Below are 14030 nucleotides of genomic sequence, written 5' to 3'. Positions count from 1 at the left end.
TTAAGGTGGCACACTGGAGAAAGTTCAGGTGCAGAGAGTATAAATGACCTTCTCAAGAATCCAGATCTTCTAATTAAATCAAGTGTTTTTCCCACTTTATCACTTGGCCTCCTCATTCATTCATTCATGCGACAAATAGCAACTGCTCACATAATAAACTCCAGGCGCTATCTTAGGCCTTCAGGAAATAACTTGGCTTGGAGCTGCAAAAACTGTCATTTTGAAAGTCAGCAAAAGAGTTAGAGAGCTAAATTCAGTCACCTTTGGGTCTGATCGTTCCCATGTTTGGAATAAACAACCTGGCTGGACTCCTTAATTACCCGAATGCAAAGCAAACACCCATCCATTATTCAGCACTAAAGCTGTGAAATGACAGTAATACCATGTTTTAGAATGAGAACAAAAGCCTTCTCTAATTGTAAATTTTTACCTCTGGTTGAGCCAAAGCTTTTGTTGATTTTTTTTCTCTTGTGGTCGTTCTTTTCATTTTTCCTTTTAGAGACTGAACGGCAAGAATATGCCTTTTCTCTATATGGAGCTGGTGTTCCCTGTGCCAGTGAATCTTTGTTTCTCTTGAGGAGACAAGGATGCTCGGGCATGACCCTAACTTTAGGATAAAAGAAGGAGGACTGTGAAAAGGGCTCTTTGTGGTTCAGGCTGTACTAGGATGTGAGTGTCCTGCACACTGTGTTATTTAAGACCAGATAAAACACCTTGGGAAATCCATCAGTGTTAGAATACAGTGTTCCAATGTGCCAGCCCCATTGGGTGTATTCCAACTGCCTTAGAATACATAACAACAGCTTGGGAAGAAGCCCCAAGCCAGGCTGAAGAAGAAAACAATGTACAGTTCTCTGTCTTCTTATTCAAGTTTCCCATATTCCACTTGAGGACTTCCTGTCTCTTGATGCTCTCTCCTCTCTTGGCTTCTACAATACCACTCTTTTTTGGTTCTCCTCCCACGTCACTGGACGGTCTTCTGCAAACTTCTTTTCTGGCCCTCATCCTCCACCCAAGTTCAAATACATCAGGAGTTGGTTGCAGATCTTTCTTTTTTCCATAGCTGCACTCTCTCCCTCTGCTATCTCATCCAGTATCGGGGCTTTAACAACCACCTATATTTTGATGTCTCCTACATTTATATCTCTAACCCTACCTTTTCCTTAAACTCAAAACTTACATATCCACTGCCTTGGATACCTAACAGGCATCTCAAATTGGAGGTCTAAAAAAACCCTTGATTTGGCACCAAACCTACTCCTTCACCAATACCCCCTTCTAAGGAAATGATGCCTTTACCCACTCATTAGCTCAAGTAAAACTGGGAGTCAAATTGAATTCTTCTCTTTTCTCCTGCATCCATAACTGATCAGAAAGTTGCATCAGTTTCTATCTCCAGTACACACCTACCCCTCTCCATCTGTCCTTCCACCTCCACAGTACCAGTCTATTGCAATAGTCCCCTACCAGTGTCTCCACTTGACACATTGCTGAACTATTCCACTAGTCTTTTCAGCAGTCAGAGTAATCTTTTAAATAAAATGTATCAGGTTATGACCCTGTTTTAGTCACATCTCCCTCTGTGTTTGCTCTAAAAAGCAACCTCCTTTCCATGTCTACAAGCCTCTCCATGATCTAGTCCCACCTGACTCTCCAAATTAATTTCCATTTCATACCACTCTCCCACTCATTTCTGCCATAATATCCTCCATTTAGGGGAAGGAAAGCCTCGCCACCGCTCCGCCCCCCAAGTTAGACTAGCGGTAACAGCACTGTCCCAAGGGGAATGTATGGTCCTGGCCTTTTGGGAGACGACAGCCAGAACTCAGTGAAGATCTTGATGAAGGGGAGACAGAAGCAGCACCACAGCCTCATCTCAACTGAGTGCCACGAGCGTGGGACACCACGAGATGCTCCCAAAACACTGGAGAGACCAGGAACGTCAGAAGATGGGGCAAGGCTGCCACCACTGAGACGGGACTCTGACTCACTGTAATCTACAGTATTAACAGAAAGGTGAGCCCACCACTTGGTGACAGGCACTTAAGACATTCCGTTTTTGCACCAATGAATCAGACAGAGCCTCTGCCCTCCAGGACTTTTCAGCCTAGTAGGAAAGACAGACAAGTAAACAAATAATTGCGATACAGTGTGATAAGCGCTCTCACAGGAATAGATGCTAGTAAGAAAGATGGCACAAAGGTAGCAGTGGGTAATACTCGCTCCAGTGTGGCGCCAAGCAGACATAGCGATCAGGGGATTATTCTCCTGTGGCTTGAGTTATGGCCCCTTTGGGCTTTTCCAGAGAAAATTTCCAAATGATCAGATTTTAGATTTCAATATTTTCAGGAACAAAAAAGACCGGTACTATGTTTACAGAAACAAAGGAGACCGTGTTTATTAGATGATGCCCTTGATTTAAAAGTGCCACTGAAAAATAGGAGTTTGAGGGCTTCCCTGGTGGCGCAGTGGTTGAGAATCCGCCTGCCGATGCAGGGGATACGGGTTCGTGCCCCGGTCCGGGAAGATCCCACATGCCGCGGAGCGGCTGGGCCCGTGAGCCGTGGCCGCTGAGCCTGCGCATCCGGAGCCTGTGCCCCGCAACGGGAGAGGCCACAACAGTGAGAGGCCCGCATACCACAAAAAATAAAAATAAAAAAAAATTAAAAAAAAGAAAAATAGGAGTTTGAAATTTTCACAGAAGAGAATAAAACCTATGTAAGTTGAGCTCTGTTTTTGTGTACATTTTTAGTGCCATGCCAATTTTATTATTTCCTTTGGGGAGAAGTATGTTTTTCATTACAATCCCTGAAAACTAGGGATCCAGCAAAGGGAGCAGTGGAGGTACCTTAATAACTGTAGTACAAACGCTGTCATTTTGAGAGTGGCAGGAAGGCAGGCTCAGATCAACAGACAACTGTTCCACAAACCAAGAGATGCCAGCAAAGTCTTTGCTTTTCCTCCACCCCTCTGCGGTCCAAACGACACATTTGAGTCTTACGCCAGTTTTCCGCTTTTGGAAAAGTTAAAAAGGAAATTTCATCCTGAATATCTATGGTTTTTCCCCCTCTTGGGATCAAAACATTATCAGAGAGATAAACCATGATGTTTTTCCTAACACCATCGGACAGCAGTTTCCAGACTCACCTCCATTTCCCCACCCGCCCCATCCCAAAGCTGTCATAGTGGAGTAGCCTTCCCAACATACAGTATCATTTCAATACACCAACCATTCACTAATGATAAGGAGCACAATTAGATTAGCTTTCTGGAGGCAGGAATCAATATCCTGGCATATGTGAACCCAATTAGCCATTGCTAATTAGAGCTCTCAGACATTAATCAAATACCACATATGGGGCTAATCAACCAATGTGAGAAGCAAAAAAAAAAAAAAAATCTATCGTCTCCCCTTGAATTCTCCAACCTGTTCACCTTGAAATCAGACCCAGAGACAGAAAGCCTTGCAGAAGGTCTGCATGAACTAGGCTGGGAGGCTGTGCTATTTCACGGGTTCCTGAGTGTCCTGGAGAGTGAGGCGGACGTGACGTCATCAGGATCCTTCTTACACAAACACAGGCTCCATCCTGCAGCCTGGACACACTTCTCATTGACTCCATGGCAGTTAAGGATGTGTGCCAGGTGCAGGCTAGACCCAGAGAGGCAGACCAATACTCCTAGGCCTGAATGATAAATAAAACTAAATGCTTTGCTAACGAATAGATTATTCATGAAGTAGCCCAATTGCCATCACGCTACGTACTTGTACTCATACAATAATTCCTGCGTGTTTAAATAATGAATGTTAGGTTTGTGTTCAGTAACACAAATTGCTGATTAATCCGTATTCAAAGCAAACAGTGCTTTATATGAACTCTTTGAAATACTGTACTAGATCAGTTTGTCTACCTCAATTTAGGAATAGTTTCTATAATGCTAATTCTAAGGCATGCGATTGAGCCCCTTAATCTGACAAAATCTTACCGGATAAACCAGGCTTGAATAAAGATTCTGCTGACAATGCCGGGCAAATCCAGATGTGATTCAAGATTTGTGGAAAATATTAACAATATTTCCAGCAACTATGCCCTTCATTCCTGACTCTTTAATGCTTCCAAGTGTTACCTTGCAAAAAGCTACTTACTGCCCAACAAGCTCTTTCAACCTCATCACAATCTCCTTTAAAAAGACATTTTGCTAAAAAGCCACAACATGTGTGCATGCTATCATTATATTATTATTATTATTATTATTTTTTAGAAATAGAAAGTCAGCTTTAAATAAACTCAACTCCCAAAAGGTTTACTTGAGATTTGAAATTCACAACCTATAAGAATTGAAGTTTTTAGGCTCTAAGAAAGCACGTTTTTCCAACCATTCTTAACATTGTCAGTTTTAGACGTAAGTAGTGAGATGGAAATGGAATTCCTAGAACGTAATTATAGGGCAAACTGAACAGCACTGGAGGAAGAAACGGTATAAAATAGTAAAAATAAGCATGGAATCAAATCTTGCTTGAATCCTAATTCACAACACATTAGTTGTGTGGCCTGGACAATTATTTAATGTCCCCCTGAGCTTCCCGAGGACAGTAATGTCCAAGGTCATAGTGTGGTTCTGAAGGTGATCTGAAGTGATACACGTGAGAGCTTGAGACAAGTCTTCCTGGAGTGAGAATCTCAATAAGTGCTAGTTCCCATGGCCTCTTCCCTTAATGCTGGTTCTATGGGACATAATGCTCTGGAAAGTAAGAACTGCATCTGTATCTTCAGTGCCTGGCACTATGGTGGAGCATACTTGACTTAATAAATCATTATTGAGCCAAAATTAACTGCCAGAAAAGCCACCAAAAGATATTTGGGGGACAATGTAAATGTTTCTTTACCCTCCTTCCCAAAAGTCAATATTGGACAGAATCTCCAAGGCAGTAATTTCCAGAAATCAGGGGAAACCTTCCAGAAGAGCCAAAGCAAATCCCTCCTGCAATTTCCAGTATTGAAAAGTGTGGTTATTAAAAAACAAAACAAAACCAAAAAACTCTCTCTTTTACTTCTCTGGCCCCTTTCTCTTGTAATTTGGGAGACAGTCATGCATGGAAAATGTCAAGCAGGGCATGCAATGCAAATATGATAGGTATCCAAAATATTGATTTTATGAGCTATAAAATATGAGTCTGGGTAGATGGTTCGTGAAAACACAAAAATAGAGTATGGTGCATAGATATGGGAGAAAGGGCAAAGCTTAAACGAGGGACATTATTAATATCTGGTGTGATTCTTAAGATAAACACATCAAGTGGGAAATAGCACAATTCGATTCCTTGAGTTTGGATCAGGGATACACCGTGGGCTTCCAATGAATTCAAGTGTTGAGAGGATAAAGGGTACCTACAATGTGCCTTAGCCATCAAGGTTTCCCTTGAGGGTGCACTCATCAGCAGGGCCAGTAGTAAAATGTCAGACACTTACTGAAGGGACCGGCCTTAGAACAGGGGCATAGAATATAACCAAGAGCATGTCTTTCTGATTAAAAATCATATTTTCATTTCTTGAAGTAAGCAAATACAGTGTGATGTAATTTTTTAAGTTGACTCCTAACATTTATATTGTCCACATGTTGTGATGGTGGTGATTAAAATTTGAAAAACTCTACAGAAGTTAGGAATGTGTTACTTTATCATATGTTGACTATTTAACATATTATTTAGCATTTTCTCATATCCCACCAAATCTCACTGTGACACATTTTTTGCAGGAAAATTGGGAAAAAAGATGGCCCACCAAAGAGATCTCTCCTGCCAAGTTCTACATTACTCTTGGTCTCAGATGAACTGTCATTTTTTTTTAACAATGATTCTTAATTGAGTCAATCATAAGTCTTTATTTATAACCAAAGAACATCTAAATTGAATAGTTGGCACCATCTCTTTCTCTGTGTTTAGGAATTAAATCTCTACCATTTGGAATCAAATTCTTAATTCCAAAAGTATTGGGAGTCTCCAGATGAGCGAAGGCCTCGCCCAGGGACAGTAGAGGGTGATAGAAATTCAACTGAGTCACACACAGAGCATCTGGCAGCTAAGCCTTTGCTGCAGTGGTTGTTCAGTCTTTATTCAAATGGATATGGGCTCTGCAAGCCACTTTGTGTTCTAGAAGAAAAACAGCAGATGCTGATGCACAAGGAGAAAGGGCTGAATTTTTCCTTAAAATTCTGAGCCTCTGAATTCATGGTTTCATCCCCAAACCCCTTCTCCAGGGCCACCCCTGCCAGAACTCTATTCATTAGACTCCATCATTCCAAGTCAGTTCAAATACACAACCCAAATTTCCTGTAATGAGGGGCTTCTGAGACACAAACACTGCACAGCTGCGCTGAGTCTCAAGTTATCATATTATGTTGGCATAACTTTAAATATTAAACAATCTTCCCAGCCTCTGGTTATTGTCACTCACTATGGTAGACATATGTCATATTATCTGCACCACATTGTTTCTCGTTTTCTGACAAGAGCACCCCTTTTTCCTGTAGGTAATTATTCCTCCGCCACTCCGTATACTGCCAGGGTATCTGGGAGATAATGGCTTCGCCAGCACAACCAGCAGAGACCTTCCCTAGATTTTATATGTGGACACTGAGAGAAGAAAATAGTGTTCTTTGAGTGCCATACGTTACGGCTTCGAAAGCCTGGAGCTCTCTCTGCAGACTTACCCACCCCACAACCGACCCTTGGCCATTTGAAGGTCAACCCAAAAGATAAGTAGAGAGACAGGATGACATCATCTAAATCCTTGGAGCCAGGCGGGCCTGAGGCCAGCTCAACCTCTACTTCCAAGTTACACCGGCTGTTATAAGACTTTCAGTAACAGCGTGCTTTCTACAACACGTACATTTTTTTAGTCCACAGATCCCACTTTTAGGATCCTCAGTTGTTACTCAACACTTCTCCAACCCACCAGGCTGGGTTGAAAACTTTCTTCCCATGCACCTAAACACAGAACATTGGTCTTTTCTTCTTTTGCTTACATATCCAGGCAATTTTATTTCACGATGGAGTGTTTCTCACCAATTTAGCTGCTATCTTTGGGGATCTGTCCCCCTGGCAAGTTTTAGTGAAACTTTCTTCCCATTAAGGCACTGGGTTCTTGCTTCACTTCCCTGATATAACTGTCTCTAATTATACTCTCTAGATTCTCCCTTCCACTACTTTGCTGTTCTTATGTTCTTTCTTCCTTTGCTGTCTTTTCTTCAATGCCTCCCTAAAGCAGGGGTTCTTAACAAGGTCCATACACTATCCATCAATGGGCTTCCAGGGATTTCTCAAAGTCTCTTGAAATTATATGCAAGTTTTACATGCATATGCACATATACACGTGTTATCAATTGCTGTGTAACAAATTTCCCCATAATTTAACAGCTTAAAACAATAAGCACTTGTTATCTCACAGTTTCTGTGGGTCCGAAATCCAGACGTAGCTTAGCTGGGTCCCTCTGCTTCCTCACAACGCAGCAGTCAAGGTGTCAGTCTGGGATCTGAAGACCCTGAAAAAGGAAAATACACTTCTAAGTTCACTCATGATTGCTGACAGGATTGAGTTTCTCATGGTTTGTAAGCTGGGGACCTACCAATTCCTTCCCACAGGGGCAGCTCACAACGTGGCAGCTGGCTTCCCTCAGAACCAGATGAAGAGAATAACAAGAGGGCGAGCAAGACAGATGTCACAGTCTTTTGTGATCTAATCTCACTAGTGACATCCCATGTCTTGTGCTATGTTCTATTGATTAGAGGCAAGTTGCTAGATCCAGCTCATCCTCAAGAGGAGGTTACACAATGATGTGAAAGTCAGGAGGCGGGGATCACTGGAGGCCATCTTAGAGACTCCTGCCATAATATACTGTGGCAAGGAAGGTAATCCATATCTTTCATCATATTTTTAATTTATGAATCAACATTTGTATTCTCTCTTTTATTTCTGTCTCAACCATCAGTTTTACCCAAAGTCTTCTACATTTTCACAGAGTCACTAGAAATCATCTCTCTGAAACATGCTGGACTTAGCCCCCCTTTCACAACAGTTGTTATACCCCCTTTTCTTAAATTTTTATGATGCAAATAATCTATGTTGTCACCCATCCCCATCACACACACGCACACACACACACTTTAGTCCAAGGTCACTTGATGAGCAGTGGAGTGTTTTGATCACACAGGACAAGAACCCCATATTGTAGAACACTGGTTCTTATACTCGGACTCCTTTACACTCTTAAAAATTATCAAGGCCCCAAAGAGCTTTTGTTTATTTAGGTTATATCTATTCATAATGTACTGTGTTAGAAATGAAAGCTGAGAAGTTTAAAATATATATGTTTATTCTTTTAAAAACAATAAGCCCATTATATGCTAATAAATATTTTTATGAAAAGTAAAAATATTGTTTTTCTAAAACAAAAAAATATAAAGAAGAGTGACAATGTTTTACATTTTTAGAAATCTCTTTAATGTCTGGCTTAGTAGAAGACAGTTGGATTCTCTTATCTGCCTCTGTACTCATACTTTACAAATATGTTGTTTTGGTGTAAGTATATGAAGAAAATCTGGCCTCATATAGTCATATAGACATGTCAGTGTGAAAAGGAGTATTTATGTAATTGTAGATTTTTTTTTTAATACTAAACCAAAACTTGTCAATGATAGTTTCTTAAAGATTATAGAATATGAAATCTGAAACTCTATCAATGACTTCTTTTCACATTCTGCCACATTAATATCCATTAAAATCTTACACTTAAAATGGATTTTTTTATCAATACATGATTTATCGTGCACTGGCCATTTGAAAGAAATATATATTGTATTCACTGAGCTACACAGATCTCCCAAGTGTTGGCACATTTTGTTACAAAATATCCAAAAATCACAATTGTAAATATCACGACCAATCCCATCATGAGTCTTCAGGTACTGGAAAGCAGACAAGTTGCTTCATGGTGAAAAATATGAGTTTTCCAGAATTCTACATTTCACCAAATTTTATAATTGGCTATAAACACCGTCAGTTATTTTCCTTGAGGTAACAGGCCCATTTCATTCACTTTTGAGAAAATATCTGCCTAATATCCAAGTCTAAATAGTCATAGTTCATCTGTCAGTTGTTCCTTCAAATCAAAATCGTGTTCCATGAAAAAAACAGGCCAGTTCAACTGAAAATGTGTGCTTTTCCTTGAGACAACCATTGTACTTGATACACAGCAGAATGCTTGATTCATACATTCTATTTTGTCACACAGAATAGTACAAAGATGTAAAGTGGTGAGATTTAATACAAGTAATGAGTTTTACTGCTTTGTCAAGGTTACTTATGAGCGACACTGGCTTTTCTTTCTTCGGCCAGCGTGGGGAAGTGTACAACCACCACCCAGTGCAGTCTGGCGCCACTGCCTGGAACTGTCTGAAGACACCAGCATTTTACCTACCATCGCTTTTGCATCAACAGTGCAAATATCAATATACTGAAAAGAGCAAATAACATCTCAGTATTACTATGGAAATAGTTCTGACGTCATGAACGCATTCAAAGTGACTTGGCAACCCCCAGGGATGCATGGACTATACCTTGAAAACCATTGTTACAGACTGTTTTATATTGTTTTTTAACCCTAACACTCATTATTACAGTGAAGGAGCCAGATGTGATACACCGTGTACTCACTTCTGCTTATCTAGATCTGACGGGAGAAGGGGAGTCCTATAATAAAATTACTCTTTTGATTGATTGAGCATGACCCATCCAATATTTCCCAAATGTCAGTAATTCACAAGTTTTGTCAGAGAAACATAGTCATTTTTTAAACTTTGATAGTTAAAAGGACCTTTTATCCAGCTGAAAACAAGTATGCTATCCTAGCACAAATAGAAGACATATATTAATACCCTTAAAGTAAATATATAAGGACTCACATTTTTGAAGAACCTTTCATCGAGAGTATTACCTAAAATCATTCCAGGTGCCAGCACTGAGAGCTCACTTTTGAAAAGATGGCAATAATCCCTTCCTACCTTTGAGCTCCTTCACTTTGCCAAATTCCATTATATGCAAACTTATTTCCATATTTCTTTTAGATTTTTATATCTACGGATTGCAAATCCCTCCCGTTGGGGATAATTTTTAAAAAGGAAACTGGGGATTGGGAGAAAAGAAAAGGGAGGTAAAACAGATGGCAGCAAAGAAAGAGAAGTTTGGGCACGAAGCTCTGGGTGAGATAAAGGGAGAGGAGGAGGAGGATGGAGCCTCTGCATTGTCCTCTCGGGTCTGGTGAGGCTTGGAGATGAGGCGGAAGTAAACGGGACTGCTAAAATGTTCTGCCGTGTGACGAGTGCTGAGCTCTGGCATTGGAAACCAAAAATGCCTACCAGCTGTGTTAAATAAAACTTGCTGCAAAATTTTTCCATGTGAAAAATCCAAGCACTTTTGTGTCTAGGAGACCAAGGCTGGATTCGGGACATGGGAATAACCAAATCTAAGTTATAAAATCAGAAGGGCATTGAGTATTTGGAGGAAAGGAAAGTGTAGGTACCCATGTGTGCACACACACATACACGTACGCGTTGTCTCTGGGCGTGCACGTGTTTGGCAGTGAATCAAAATAAAATTGAAAGCATCTTGTAAATGTGGGGAGAAGAGACCCTGCAAAGTCGCCTTTGAGCAAGAGAGTGTAAATGGAAATTAATAGTATAATGTCCATCATAACCCATTCACGTTGTGAAAATGCCTTTCATATTCTTATTTCTCCTGCTATCTTTATTGTTTAGTGTCAACAAATATTTCATAAAGTATTTATGAGGACTTTTATTGGCTCACTTGTTATCTTGGTTCTTAAAAACTGTCTCTGCCATAAGGCAGTGTTTTCAGGTTCACCAGAATATATTAGGGGTGGTGGTTGGGAAAGGTTCTGAGCTCCATTGACTTTCTTCTGTGAGGACGTCTCTGCTCTGACCTAGTTTGCATGTTAGCCTTCTCCCTAAGATTTCATCTAAAGAAAGGGCTCTGGTGCTATAAAGACACGTTTTTAAGCAAGAAAGCCAATGTCATAAAGTCTAAAGTCTCTTTAAAATGAAGAAACACTACATGCCAAAAATATATGCGAAATAACATACAGAGACATGAACAGGCACATAATAAAGAGGTCACCCAAAGAGCCAATAGGCATATAAAAAGTGTTCAACTCCATTAGACATCGGGAAAATACAAATCAAAACCACAAAAACGATGCCATTGCACACCCACCTGCTGAATTCAAAAGATGACAATACTAAATTGTCGGCAAGAGAATATGGGAAAATGGGAACTTTCACTGAATGCTGGTGGGTGTGCAGATAGGAAAACAAATCAGAAAAGAGCAGCATCTACCAAAGCTGAGAATGCACATACCCAGCAGTCCTGCATTTGTAGTCCTACAAGTATATTCCCAATACAAGGCACCAGAGGCCATTCAGGAAAGTGCAAAATAGCACTATTGTTAATTGGCAAAAAATGGAAAGAAACAAAGGCCACCAACAATAAGGGAGACAGTTAAATACTGGCATATTCATACAATGGAAAACTACACAGCAATGAAAAGGAATGAACTGCTGCCATATATAATAGCAGCGAAGAAAAGAAGCTAAGCATAAAAGAGAACGTGTTGTATGATTCCATTTATATAATGTTCAAAAGCAGGCAAAACTATAGGAATGGACCTGAAGATAAGAGTCATCCTTGTAGGGAGGGGTCTGGGGTGCACATGGGGGGCTTTTGTGTACTGGCAGTGTTGTGTCTTCATCTGGGGGTTGTCACCCAAGTTTGTTCCCTTTGTGAAAATACATCAAGATGTATATACTCTAGACATCTTTGTGGTTTGTGCCCTCAAGTTGTTGTATTTTAATAAGAATTTTACTTGAGAGAAAAATATGAAATGTCATTTTCAATTATGTAGAATTTCAGGGTCCTTTCCTGTCTCGGTATTTCTGTGAGCCCTCCCACCACCCACATCCTCAGCCCACACTTTTTTTTTTTTTAGTTTTCTTTTCTTGATTCTGGACCAATTTTAAATTAGCTATTTTTCAACAAGGTATATTATAATGGATTGTTACTCTAAAAGCAGAAGAGCATACTCTCCTCATCCTTGTACACCTGCCCTGAAAAGGTGGATTAATACACTAATTCAGTACATGTGTTCTGAGCACCTAGCTGGGCCAGGCACTGAGCTTGGCTCTGGAAAGGCACGGGTGAACGGGGCGGACACAGTGCTGGCCTGGGGGACTTTACTGTCTAAGGGGAAATCTGCGGTTAAACGCAATTGTCAGGGTGTTAAATGCTGTGGTGAGTGAAGGTCAGGTGCTAAGGGGCCACACAGCAGGGCTGATGTCTCTTCTCACGTCTCTGGGACCACATTTCTCTCCCCTCATTTGAAGGCCAGCTGTACTTACCGCTAGTACCCCAGAGTGTGGTGATCACGATTGTTCTCTGCTTCCTGTCTTTAACCTGTCACCTCTAATTAAGCACGGGGAATTGGTTTGATTGGGTATCTCCTGTTGGATTTAACTGTGGGCAAGAATTAGACCCTTTAAAATACCTGATGAGGGGAGGGAGGAGGAAATTGGAAGGAACATCCATAAAGAAAGAGACTTTTCAGCAGAAAAGATGGGGGGGGGGGGCATTGCTGAGACACAAACGGAAGCAAGAAGCATCTCCGCTGCAGAAAGTCAGAGGGCAGCAGCCTGAGGATGGTGGCCAATGGTCGTCTCCCAGAGCTCGGGTCTGTAGGCACTCAGGACCTGTGGAAGGAAGGTTCTAGAACCACCTGCCTGACTAAATTCAAATAAGAAAAAAATTACTCTGACTTACCTTTTCTACTAAGGAAACCAGGATATGTTTGGGGAGAGAAGAGGATCACTCCAGAAACATGTCTACAGCATTAGAAACCTCCTGACACCTCATCGGCTGTAGCTAACGTCTTGACACCTTCCTACCATAGGGATTTAAGAGACAGCGCAGGGCTCACCTGATAAGGTACGTGTAAAGACCTTGCACAATGCCAGGATTCCCAGCAGCAAAACACTAACAGCTTAAGCTCCAGGAGAGACAAAAATGGGGAATTAGTGGGAGCGGGGAGAGGGAGGAAGGAGAGAGGGAGATTGCTTGCCACAGCAAGAAGGCATCAGGATGCTGAGAAATACAGGGAAGGGAAAGGTGATGGGAGGTGCAAAGTGATGCTGCCTTCATTTCTTAAATTACCAGGGAATGAGCCTAATTACAGTTCTCCATCTGGTAACCTAGCTAGAACATTCTCTAACCAGCAGGGCCCCCCATCAAGCTGGGATTACTGTGGTTATTATTATTATTTAATGCGTGGTAATACTCAAATACCTAAATTACACAACTAATCCCCTTAACTGCCACACTCTAAATAAATGCTTTCCAGAATACCACCTCTCGTTATCAGAGTTTACAACTAATTATATAGTACCCCAGGTCCACCTACCTCTTTATCATAATATTCAAAGCAATTACGTTTTTTAAAAAAACAAAACTCTAGGCATCATGCCTTCCCATGTAATAGCAATGCAAGTTCCTCCAGAGATTCTCTGAGTTGTGGCTCCTGCCTTTGCATTGATCCTCTGTCACGAGCGGCATGAATGCTGGTCCCGTGACGGGAAGTAGCACGCCTCGGAAGGCAGGTGCCGGTGTGGCACATTAACCCCACTTTGCCGTTCCGGAGGCTGCAGCCTCGAGACCCCTTCTCCAGTGCAGGCGCCCATGCGTCCATCAGCTTCCTATTGCAGGATCTGTATATATAATTCATGCTTCTCCTTTGGTTTCCTTTCCAGGTCTCTCTGGGCTGGTGCTTAAGCAAAATCTCTACCCACACCAGGCACCTGCTAATCCTCCCTCAGTTAATAATTCAGAGCAATGGTGACAATCAGGAGCACATTCTTAAACAGTGGTTATCTTCTGTCTTTCATCTAAGGGTCACTTCTTTCTTTGCCTCAA

The 14030-nt window shown here is 41.3% G+C and overlaps 1 long non-coding RNA gene across 1 annotated transcript in view; it reads right to left on the bottom strand.

Moving 5' to 3' along the window:
• LOC136794933 (uncharacterized) overlaps positions 1-14030 on the bottom strand; it is a 104900-nt gene that overhangs the window by 24279 nt on the left and 66591 nt on the right. Inside the window, exon 2 of the long non-coding RNA XR_010842397.1 lies at positions 7444-7539. This is a non-coding gene — a long non-coding RNA (uncharacterized lncRNA). The remainder of the gene's footprint in view (positions 1-7443; positions 7540-14030) is intronic.

The sequence above is a fragment of the Kogia breviceps genome, chromosome 10, assembly GCF_026419965.1.
Source record: "Kogia breviceps isolate mKogBre1 chromosome 10, mKogBre1 haplotype 1, whole genome shotgun sequence".
NCBI classification, from domain to species: Eukaryota; Metazoa; Chordata; class Mammalia; order Artiodactyla; family Physeteridae; genus Kogia; species Kogia breviceps.
This window is presented reverse-complemented; position numbering and strand designations above follow the sequence as displayed.